We start from the raw sequence: 9528 nt of genomic DNA, 5'->3' as shown, positions 1-9528 counted from the left end.
AGGGTGAGTGGATACCGGGATTATTACCATGGGCGACTAGGACAAAGTCCCACAGGGTCCTCAGAGAGACTTAAGGAATACCTCTCAGTATTGTCCCACTGAGGTATGAGGAAGCTGAGGTTTTCATCCCAACTCCATCTCTTATTGGCTTGAAGGTCGCTCTTGGGGCTTTAACTCCCCGGCACTTCCAGTTGACCAAGAATGGCTCCTGGTATGGGGCCACAGGAAACCTTCAAGCAGAGGGAAACAGGTGCTGGAGGTGATTACCATCACTCTCTATGGGAACTGTTGGACAAGCTCTAGGTGACCTCCAGGTGGGCAGAGGAGATATGGGTAGGCCACCATCAAGGTTCTGCCATGCGTTCTTCTTGCATCCAAGGAGACATCTAAGAAGGAGACACTGGTTCTGGTGTCCCCAGCGGCCCCTTTCTCCCTGCTTCTGTGCTGATGTGTTTCCCTTCCCACCCCACGCACCAGAACCCCTGATCCTTGTATTTTTCCAGGTAATTGGGTTGGGGTGAGGGGGCAAAGGAAGCTTTTGCTGTAAAGCAGGTAACCAAGCAAGGGATATTTAATCATGAAATTTCAGCTGATTGAGTAATAGGTTTTGGGGGAGACAGAGACCAACCCAGAAGCTTGGAATCACAGTTACCTTCCAGGATTCTGCCAGATGTCAGGTAACTCACTGCCCTGGGGAAACTGCAGTGTTTTGTTCATGAACACATAGAACAATTTTATTTTCTAAAAGGCTGAAATCCAGGAGACATTCTTCTGTCGACATTCAGAATTGCCACAACTGTTAAGTGAGAGTGACTTTAGATGGGTATCATCTCTATCAATTGAGGATAAGAAAAGAATAAAGGAGCCTTAAAAATGTTAATTGGAAGAATTCAACAGGAGATCTTTCTCACTCTTACAAGAGCAGCAAAAGAGCCCAAACTATCACAGAAACCATCAAGCAAAGAGGGAGTAAGTCATCCTATACCTGAAATTATGAAATTGTCTATTCTCGAAGCATGCAGTTATCACCACAGCAACTGATTGTCATGGTCCAGAGCAGACAAGAATACAAACACAAAGAGATGTGACATGAGCAGATGAACTGTGATTCTGTCTCTATGCAAATAGTCTAAGTCAGGAAAATATAAAGAAGAAAACCTCTTAACATGAATGTAGAATTATCTAGGAATTGATATTCCCCCCTCAGATGGTATTTCTTTTTACATAGATTATTTTTTAAGTTTATTTTTTTTTTTTGGGTCTGGGGGGATGACACATCTGTTAGGACCGGAATAATAAAAATCATAAATCTGGAAGGAGCTCAAGGGGTCACCTTGCTTAGTGTCTGGTTTTCAGGCAGGAGTGATCAGTAGCAATGACATTCTGAAAGAGCCTATGGGAAGGATGATTCCAGTCTTTTTCAATATCCCAGCTTGCATGTTTTCACCCCTCCAACAGGACAGTCCTTTCTTACAGCAATTGTGTATCTCTGTTCTGAATTTTAAGTTTGTGCTTTAAATTCTGTTCTCACGGACACACTGAGAACAGCCAGGTACCATGCTACACTCTGCATTCTCGATAACATTTATACCCCAGCAACTCTGGCTTTCTGGCGTTCCTGAATCACTAGCATTGGTCCTGTGAGAAATTACTAAATAGAAAGGAATGGGGAATAATTGCTGGGGTGGGATGGCAGACTGCAAGTTATCTCCACAACTTCATGACAGTTACTAAATTCCTAAATTTCTGCAAGCTGGAATGCGGGCATGGCAGCAACTCAGCTTCAGCCATCCATACCTCAATGCCCTAAGAAATCATGGAGCAACAAGATGGAAGGAACAGAGCTGCCCCTCCCGCTTGGACAGCCCACACTGGATCTGGTACTGAGAGAGAAACACACTCTCCAACTGAAGTCAACTGCACATTCAGTTTTTTGATGGAGTAGCCTTTGTTGTACCTAGACACAGTGCCATAGCCACAGCGCTCAGCCCGGCTAGACAGGAGGGACTCCATGTCAAAGAGCCATTCCCAAACCAATCATTCTCAACTTTTTTTCTCCCATCATAATAGACAGGATGAATGATATTTACGTATTCAACAGTCTCATGGGCAGACTCAAATTTGGAAGAAACTTCCCCAAATCCGGTGGTCAAGTGAAGCCTTAGGCTAACCCTGGATGCCCACAAGTCTGATGGTCCCTTGCTAGGCTTCTCAGTGTAAATGGAGGCTGAGGAAGCTGGGCTGTGGTTACACACAGTTCCTGGCCCTCAGCCTGAAACATCTCCAGGTCTTCTTACTCTGGAAGTCATAGTGATGCCAAGAGACAGTGAACCGCATATTCGGGTATTAAAATGTGTGAATCACTCACAAACTTTGGCAGTCCAAATCAGAAGCATGGTGAGTGCTTTCCCTCAGCAGGTTACTTTAGTGGGGGCACTTGAGCAGAGCCCTAGGAGAGAAAGGAGAAAGGGCCTGACACACTGCTCTTTCTTGACCCCTCATTTTTGTCCCATAGTCTTATTTACACCACTTTACAGACTCTGTGACACTTTATGTCATTGAGTCTCACTGGTGGTTGTGTTTCTTAGAGGAGAAGGATTGGATCCCAAGTCCCCAAGGGCACCATCACTCTTGGGGACTCCCTTGCAGGGGTGCCTGCCTGTGATACTGGCATTTGACTGTTTAACTCCCCAACCCCTCCCCTATGTGGTCTTTATCCCTGGCAAGCTGGCTGGGCCAGGACACCTGTAAATTATTTCATTTGTACCCTGAGCTTGTAAATCCCAAAAATCAGAGACAAGTCTCAGCTAATAGAAAGCTTATTTTGCCAAAGTTGAGGACGGGTGCCCTTGACACGGCCTCAGGAGATCCTGATGACATGTGCCCAAGGTGATCAGAGCACAGTTTGGTTTTATACGTTTTAGGGAAACATGAGACATCCATCAACATATGTAAGATGAACACTGGTTCCACCTGGAAAAGGCGAGACAACTCAAAGCAAAAGTTGCCGGACAACTCTAAGCAGGGAAGGGTCCTTCCGGTCACAGGTAGACAAGAGACAAACGGCTACATTCTTTTGAGTTTCTGATTCGCCTCTCCAAAGGAGGCAGTCACATATGCATTTTTGTCAGTGAGCAGGGGGGTGACTTTGAATAGAATGGGAGGCAGGTTTGCCCTCAGCAGTTCCCAGCTTCACTTTTCCCTTTAGCTTAGTGATTTTGGAGCCCCAAGATTTCTTTTCCTTTCACAAGCTGTCGGCCTTGTTTGGAGCCAGGTGAAAGGGAGCACTGTCCCTTTTATCTAAGGCACACGCCATGGTCTTGGCCATCTGAGAAGTAGCACTCAGAGCCTCTCTTCTGACGGACTGCAGCAGATCTGGTCCTGGCTACATACTTGATGCCTCTCCTCCACGGGGCATCGACCTGGTTCTTGAAGGCTCCCAAAGGAAGGGTCCTTCCGGGAGGGGTATCCCCAGGTCTTATGGCACCAGGCACATGAAGAGGAGAAAATAAGGCCATCTTAAAAAAGAAAAAACTCCAAAATCCAAGGTAAGAATAGCTTTAAGACAACAAGACCACACTAATAAAAGTCACTCCCCTTAGAAAATAGGAATTTAAATCTTTGGAATCCTCCTCCCAAGAACTTCTTCCTGTAAGTCAGGGTCCAGGAGTGAGCTTTTGACCCAATCAGTTATTACCCCCAAAGGGTGGGTGGGGGGGGTGTTGGAAAAGAAAAACCTTTAGCACCTGATAGAGGTTGAATGGGACACACTCAATAGCCCTAGGAGACGGCAGGGACTGTTTATTATCTCCATTCTACATACTAGGAAACCGAAGTCCAGAGATGATAAATGATTTGCCCAACATCACATGATAACTTAGAGGCAAAGCCAAGAATAGTTCAGCCTACCTGACTCCTTCCTATTCGTGTATCTCCATTGCCTCAAGACAGCCTACATCTTCTGCATCTCCTTCCCAAATCTCCTACCCCAGAAACTCTGCCTGATTATTTACCTGTATGACTGACATGTTCTGAAACATACACCTGCCTTTCTTGGTTGGAATTGCCCTGGAAGCAGAGCCTGGACTAGGACTTCAGTGTGGATGGCCTTTTGAGAGAGATTTCAGGAAGCAGGAGTAAGGCAGTGAAGAGAGAGTGAGATGCAGCTGGAGGAAATCAATGCAGTGTCATGGAGCTCATTACAGCTGTGGCAGCTGGGGCTCAGTCTCCCTGGGCTTCCTCTCTAAGGAACCTTATAGGACGCTTCTTAGATTCCCTCACCAGCTGGGCATTTATCCCCTAACTCCTGTCCCCCTCTGATTGAAGATCGCCAACATGAGCTTTGATACTGCTCCTCCCACACTTCCAGACTGAGTGACACATCCAGGAGCTTCAGAAGATGCCCCGAGGCAAGAAAGTGAAGCAATGGGACGAGTGTCCAGTCAGTGTGTATCAGAATGGTCCAGCACAGCTGCAGCTCAAATCAGAGGTGGGCTGAGGGCAGGGCAAGGGGGCTGCTTCACCATCCTTAAGACAATTGGGAGGAGGGGTCAAAAATGACATGGAAAGTGGGAATGATGGTGAGTGACTGGATGAATGAGAGATGCATGAAAGTGGCTGCGGAGGGTGGGCTGTGATGAGTAGTGGGAATCTTTGGCCTCTACCTAGGTTTTCTTCCAAGAAAAAGCCCAGAATTTTGAGTCAGAAGATTGGGCTTAAGTCCCAGCACTGCGGGGATCCATCTGTTTCACCTAGGACAAGTAATTCTATTTCCCTCACGTACTTCATGTGATATTGTGAAGATCAACTGAGCTAATGTACACAAAGGTTGTGGAGTGTGACCCACCACATACAGGTGAGCTGCCGTCGTTGTTAGAGACTGTGGTATAAGGGCTGCTTGGGCTGTAAAATCGCATATCCTTTCCTTCAGTACAACCAATACAGAACTTTTCCATTTCTAATATGTGATGCAAATTTTACCTACAATGTATCGATGCTCTTTACCCCTGGTTCTGCTTTCATTATTTTTCTTCATTTGTCTTCTGTTAAATTGCATTAAACATGCTTGTTTTACACTCTTAGGCTTTGCTCCTGGGAGTAGAATATGGTAGAATTCATATGAAGACCAAATTGGCAAGATCTATCAACATGATAAGTACATTTATCCTGTGGGCCAGCAAAACCACTGCTAAGAATTAATTTTTCTGATTACCTACACACACACATGAGATACTTAAGTACAAAATTATTTATTGCAGTATTGTTTGTAATAGTGGGAGACTGGAAAGAGCCAAAGGGTTTACAATAGGCATTTGTTAAATAAACCATGGTACAGCCACACAGTGGAATCCCATGATTCCACTGTTACAAAAAAAAAAAAAAAAAAACCAAACCCCTGTATGTTCTAATGCAGAAAGGGCCCTAGGTTATAAAGATGTAGACCACTATCAACTGTATGCTACCTTTTGCATATGGGAAGAAAAGAAACCGAATACACAAGAAAACAATAAAAATAATTACAAGTACGGGTTGAAAGCTGAGAAATGGGATGAGCAAGGACAGGGATAAGAGTGTGCCTGTTCAATGCATGACTTTTTGTTCTTTTTGCTATTTGAGCCAATGTATTGCCTACCCAAAAATAATAATAAAAATGGAAAACAACAAGAAGTCCAGTTCCTGGATCCTTTCACCAAATGAAAATGGGAAAACATAGCTGGGAGAGGGAAGTGGACTTGGTTTACCAGATGGCTGATGGCAGAACTAAAATTCTAGTAACAGAGGGTTTGGGAAAATTCACAATTGCCGGGTGTCTAGATGCTCTAATGACTCTAGTGCTTGGCTGTTGTCAGGAACTTTGAAACAAGAAACCAAAAAGTGCCCCAGTCAAATTCACTCACTGTGCAAAGAGGGTGGGGAGAGATACGAAGGTTTCTTAATATTACTATCCTGATTATTTATCAGGAGCTTTTGCGTACTTTTCTCATTTTGTCTTCCCAGCTAAACTGTGATATATTATTATCATCATCGTCTCTTTTTTATAGGTGAGAAAACTAATCTCAGAGAGGTTAGAAAACTTGTCTGAGATTACAAAGAAAGTTGGTGGTGCTGCTGGGATTCAAAATCAGGATTATTTTCATTAGGAGAGAAAAAAAATCAGATGCAAACCCAAATTATCCTACTCAGCTATTTGTTCAAAAACTGTTCAGTGAGCATCTGTTAAGTAGCAGACACTATATGAGAACCTCGTAATATATCTAGCAGATTCACTTTCCTTAAATATGGAAATGATGACGTTTGTAGTGTGTTCCTGGGGTTCTCTATCTATTTCCTGTTCAGTAGAGGATGCGGCAAGCCTAGCCACTTGCAGTGGGAGAAGTGATCAAGGTTCACCCTTTTTACCCCAGATTTTCACTCTACTGGTGGTTGTTTAAGCTCTGCATGAATGAGGACACACAGCAGACCCTAGGTAACTGGCTCAGCTGTAGTAACATAAATTCTGCTACTTTGTGGCATAATGAATGCCCATGTCTAATCAACAAATCCTTGGGGAGGAGGAGCTAGTCAAAGTGGCAAAAAGAGGGCAGAGGTAGGAATGTGGTGGTTGGGGAGTGGAGGAATCCCCCTGTCATCTCCCGCCCAGTCTTTCCCATTTATACACTCATGTCCGAGCAGTGTTTCCCTTGGACTGTCAGAGGAGAAGTATAAATAATGAAATTCTTCAAATCTTTGTGAGAGAATAGACATAATTTTATATTTGTGTTAAGAACCTAAAAGAAAGATTTTCAGGGGAACTGGAAGCTTTTGGTAAAATGTGATGCTGATAAGTATTGAACCTACATGATACTTTTGAGGGATCTTTCTCAAGCTGTGCCTGAAAATATTGATTATAGAAACATTTTCACTTGTATGAAGCCCACAGAGGGTGCCTTTTCCTGGTGGCCCTTCTGTTCCAAAAAAAAAAAAAGAAATACCAAGAGATTTGGGAAATCCACCATATCACATGACGTCCATTTACAAAGCAACTTACAGCACTCCAGAGTTTGTCAGTAAGAGGACCCAGAGCAGTGCCTGCCTATCTAGGACTTGTCTGAGAAACTTCCCATCTAGTGCAACTTTTCAAGTCTGAAACACTAGATTTCCTTACGTCTGTTATTCCCAACATCCCTCTCACTCATGCTAGATCCAGTTCCATCCGCTTTGAACTGTTTCCCTAATTTTCTTTTCCTTGCAAGGTACTGAGCTCAGATAATTAAGAGTCACAGGGAAGCCAATGGTCAAGCTGGACATTTGTCCAAGCTGGGGGACTTAACAATAAGTGAGAGGCAGCTCATTTCAAGTCTACCAAGACAAGAGCCATAATTAAGTAATTCTAATTCCCAATTCCTATTCATGTTATTAAAGGCCTTATAGTTCTCTCCATACTCTAACAAGCAGGGCGGGTAATGCCCTTCAAAACTTTGCCACTTAAGGAGCAAGTTGGATGCCTCATATGTCAGGATGTGCAGCAGACTCTGTTGCTCACCCATACCCAGTCCTCCTTTCTGTTAGAACACATGGGTGATGAAGTTACCAGTGGAGGGTGTCCAGGTTCTTGACATTTTGAACAAAGAATTGGACAAAACGTACAAAAAAAGCAAGGAATGAATGAAGCAGTGATTGACTGAAAATGTGTGGGAGCTGGCTGAGCATAGAGGCTCAAAGGCCACTATACAGAATCATCTTTGGTCCAAATACCCTTTAGAGGTTTCCCATTGGCCACTTGGTGTTCACCCCATGTAAGTTAAGTGGTGGTCTGCAATCAGTAGGATTGGTTACAGAACCAGTCAGAGGCTGATGTGAAGCTACAAAGGTCACACTTCTATGCAAACATCTGATTGGTTGTGAGAAGCAACCAATAAGAGGCTAGAGTGAAGTTATGAAGTTGCACTTCTATGCAAATGAAGATTTGGCCCTCAATCAGTCTGATTGGTTGTGGGCAGCAACAAATCAGAGGCTGAAGTGAAGTTACAAAGGTACACTTCTATACAAACGTCTGATTTGTTGCAAAAAGCAACCAATCAGAGGTACTTTCAACTTCCCATCTGCCACACAGGAAAAGTGGGGGGTTGCAAAGGGAGTAGTTTCTGGTCTTTTTGTTACTTAGGTGGGGAAAGTTAGAGTTATCCTTTCAATTTAGTTCTATGAAGTCAGTGTGAGATGGCCTTAGGTTCCCTGACTCCAGACCTTATTCTCCTTCCTCACATCCCCACTCACATTGCTGTTACGCAGATCATGTGATTAGTGCTGGCCAATGTTCTGTGAACAGAGTGTCATATCAGGAATGACACTTCTAATATGTCACTGGGGTGAGAAGCTCCAACCCTCTCTTCTCTTGTTATAGTGATCATAGAAGACTGTGTTGAGAGAGTCACAGAACAAAGTACCTGGGACCACTGAGTCACCACATGGAGGACAGCTGCCTGGAGCGTTCGGGGTGGACTTTGTCTGAGTGGGAGGTAAGCGTTTGGTGCTAAGCCCCTGAGTCACTCCTGCTGTTACTGCAGCATCTTCTAGCTTATCGTAACTGGTCCAGTATGTGCTTTTAGTTGGCTATATCTACTGTCAATTCTTAAAAATGATCTAGAATCACACTAATCATAAAAGTTAAAAGCTCAGCCATTGTCTCACAGCATTCTCAAGGAATGACCAAAATATCTATTGCCCTCATTTATAACTATCCAGATGAGATAGAGGGGAAGACATGAATTTCCATTTGAATTAGTGGCATCTCCGTTGATAGAAAAAAAAGAAAATACTGATTTGAGCAAATCTGAGGAATAAGCAACCTCATTTCATTGTGCCATAAATTAAACATTTTGTGTCTGGGCATGCAGTGGCTCATGCTTGTAATCTCAGCAATTTGGGAGGCCAAGGTGGGCAGATCACTTGAGGTCAAGAGTTCGAGACCAGACTGGCCAAAATGGTGAAAACCCGTCTCTACTAAAATACAAAAATTAGCCAGGTGTGGTGGTGCACGCCTGTCCCCGGGAGGTGCTACTGCACTGCAGCCTGGGTGACAGAGTGAGACTCCATCTCAAAAAAGAAATAAAAACAACAAAACAAACGAAAAAACCATTTAGTTTTGTTTAGCAATAGACTAATGAAACAAGATTTTAAAAGACTACAAGTCTTAAGTTAAAGCATGCGGTAACTTTTGAATCATTCCTCCCCCTTCTGTTTCTTCCACCTTCTTAGTGTATAGTGTGTCACAAGGGTCTTCTATCCCCCAACTCAAGAAGGAGGGACTGAGGATCAGTCAGGATATATTGGATGCAAGTAACAAAGCTCCACAACTCAAAGTAGTTTGAAAAATAAAACAGAGTTATCTCACATTACTTAAAGTCTAGAGGGCCTGTAAGCCTCTAGGTTGGCTCATCTCAGATTATCTGACACGGTGCAGCAGTTCCACATCTAGATGGAATCATGTCTGGAAGAAGAGAGACTGTCTCATCTTTGGATTCTCAATAAAGGAAAGGAAGTCTTCTTAGA

Source organism: Sapajus apella, unplaced genomic scaffold (assembly GCF_009761245.1).
Source record: "Sapajus apella isolate SASKATOON/1434 unplaced genomic scaffold, GSC_monkey_1.0 scaffold7, whole genome shotgun sequence".
Classification (NCBI taxonomy): domain Eukaryota; kingdom Metazoa; phylum Chordata; class Mammalia; order Primates; family Cebidae; genus Sapajus; species Sapajus apella.
Note: the sequence above shows the minus strand (reverse complement) of the source record.